The sequence below is a fragment of the Furipterus horrens genome, unplaced genomic scaffold (assembly GCF_987537825.1).
Source record: "Furipterus horrens unplaced genomic scaffold, mFurHor1.1.pri manual_scaffold_5, whole genome shotgun sequence".
Classification (NCBI taxonomy): Eukaryota; Metazoa; Chordata; class Mammalia; order Chiroptera; family Furipteridae; genus Furipterus; species Furipterus horrens.
The window spans coordinates 32,378,230-32,381,441 of record NW_028327175.1 but is presented as its reverse complement, the minus strand read 5'-3'; positions in this window follow the sequence as shown (position 1 = coordinate 32,381,441).

The following is a 3,212-nucleotide window of genomic DNA, read 5'->3' as shown; positions in this document are numbered from 1 at the left end:
GGAGCTAGTTTCCTCCCCAGACAAGGAAACGTATCTTCTATACTTTTCCAGATATTTTTTATATACATGTTTTTCCTTTTAGTCCTTTGATTGTAAACTGTAATTGAGGATCAGTCTATCATAGTTTGTTTAAATCTTGTGTCTATTAAAACTAAAACCATGATGTTTACTAAGGATTAGAGAAATATATATATGCAGTGGCATCTCATCAATGACCCAGGAAATATGTTTGATTACTGATAAAAATAAAGTTATAATTAAAATTTATTTTTGTAATTACAAAATTTTGCTAATTTTCATTCTATGTATGTATTATATAACTTGTGAAAATTACTTTTTTTACATCAAATATTCATTTGGTGTAGAAATTCTAGTTTCTTAAAGAAGGAACTACATTAACCTTCACTTACTTATATATTGTTTGAATCCTCCAGAGTTTATGGTTAAACATTCTAAAATGCAAACATATCATTACAGGTTTTTAAAATGACAAGTTATTTTATTTTTTATTTTTAAAAAATATTTTATTTATTTATTTTTAGAGAGAGGGGAAGGGAAGGAGAAAGAGAGGGTGTAAAACATCAATGTGTGTTTGCCTCTCACATGCCCCCAACTGGGGACCTGGCCCACAATGCAAGCATGTGCCCTGACTGGGAATTGAACTGGTAATCCTTTGGTTCACAGGCCAGTGCTCAATCCACTGAGCCATACCAGCCAGGGCTAAAATGATAAGTTATTTTTAGACACATGTTTTATTTCACACATCTAAATGAATATGATGAATAACAAAAACAGAATAGATCAAGAAAAAGACATAGAAAACCTAGTACACAACACCTGGCTAATAGAAGTTTGGCAAGCCAATGGACAGAGGGGACATTATTTGAAGCAGAGTAGAAGCATTAAAATTGATCACATTGTTGTCATCTAACTGCTATAGCATATTTATAACAGGAGATATTTCAATAACAATTTAAATTAAAATGATGTATTATGTAAAATTTTGGACTGATGATTGATGAAATGAGTATGTCAGTAATTACTGGCTACATAGTCCCTTGCAGGGATAAATTGCTAGTGCATTACCTGCACCTTTGTTGTTTGTGACTTTTCAAATCATTGTACATGCAAAACAGAATCTGACTATGTTCAGTGAATTGAGTTGCTTTTCACTACGGTACTCACACTAGCTGAATCTGTTTTCTCTCTTTAGGGGAAAGAGACTCCATTTACATTTACTGACTGGTATGTATAAAAGCTTAATGTCACAAAATCCATTTGTTATTTAATAAAAGTTATCATAGTGCTTTAAACGCCTGATTTATGGAGAGCTTGTAGTCACCTTGACGGCCTGCCACTTTCCTGTTGCAGTTAGAAACCCAAGATAGGTCATGCCATTTACGCTAGGTCAGAATAATAATATCCTTCAGATCATGCTCCTTGACAACACCCCATTTGTCTCATTTAAATAAGGAACATGATTGGTGGAAATTGCAGGCTGCAAACCTAACACACAAAGGAAATGACAACCACACTGCAATGAATAATAAGGCAAACATTGACAGTTAGCATGACCTGCTTGCTGCACATGGCTGGTCTTATATTTACTTATTTAACTCTCATGAGGCAGATATGATAAAAATCCAGATGGTTAAGAGACAGAAAAATAAAAATATTTTGTTAAACATGTTCTGATAAGGGAACATTCTTCTCAATGGTAGTGGTGTCCCTCTGATCAGGGGTTGTTCTTCACCACCCACCAAATGTCAGCACTACTCCCCATGCAGAGGGACCATATATTACCCTGAGATCACCTTCACTTTACAACTTGCAAAACTCCAAAGGCAACCAAACCACACTGCTCTATGTGGATGGCATTCCATCACCCCCAACCAAAGGCTCCTGCTAACCACTGACAGGAGTTAGGTCTCCTGATGACTGATATTGAGCAGGGTCAGCTCACTCCAGGCAGCAGTTGGGCAGGGAATATGTTTGAGGTTGGGAGGGCTCTGTGAGGGGAGGGGAAGGGAAAGATGGAGGGATGCATGCAGAAGGAATGGAAAATGTGGGCTCCTTTTTTGGGTGAAGGAATTGAGATACTAAATGAAACTCACCTACAGTGGGCAGAGAAGCAAAATAATGGTTCCCTCTCACTTTTTAAAAAGTTTTATCTGAAGGGTTGGGCCATTAATATCATGCTCTTAGGGAAGTCCTAGACATTGGAAGCTAAGAACAGTACCCCGCAAATTGAATTAAATAAATTCATTGAATTTTTTTTTTTTCCAAAATGGACCCCTCTGGTGTTTGAGCCAAGCTACTTTCTCCCACCTCCCAAACTTGGGTCTCCAGGAGTGTTCCAGTGAAGAAGGAGACTTTAAGTAAGTAAGGAGAAGACTTTTGGGAATGAAGGAGGGAACTTCTGGTGAAAAATGGTTGGAACTTCCAGTAAAGAAGAAGCATACTTCCGGTTATGAAGGAAAGGGGATTTCTGGTAATGAAGGCAGACCAAGAAGGAGAGATGTGTTCCTGTAAAGAAGTCAGATATTTCCAGTACATAAAGAGGACGTACTTCCGATAACAAAAGCAGAGGCTTGGGTAAAGCAGTAGGAAAAGACTTCTATTAATGAAGGAGGAGACTTCCTGTAAAGAAGGGAGAAACATCACTAAAGAAGGAGGGTACTTCCAGTAAAGAAGGAGGAGAGACTTCTGGTGAAAAAGGAGGCCTAGAGTCCAGATCCAGGGCATGAATCCCTTCCAACTGGACTTGGCGAGTTGTGGTTTCACTCCTCTGAGCCTCACCTGCTCCATGAGCAGTGGGGCTGGGGAGGGCGGTTGGGCAGGGTTAGCAAGACAATAAAAGGTGTGTGAGAGATTCGAACTGCAGTCATTATACAGTTTTGGTTCCACCTCTTCTCTTCCATAGCTCCCCATCATCTGCTCCAGAAATCCCCTCAGAGAGTCACTTGTGCAACCAGCACAGCTTGATGACACTGACATAAACCACCTTCTGTTCCTTTGAAAACATGCCCCTCCTTGGGAGGTTGAATGTGTGCAGACATGGCCCTCTCTGGTCTTCCTTCACTAGCAATATGTGTCATATTTACGGTGGGTGACTTAACATCTTGAAGCTTTTTATTAATAAAGTTACTTAAAATCTCTAATAATAATACTGACTTGATATTAATTGTTTTAAGCAATGAATGAAATGGTGG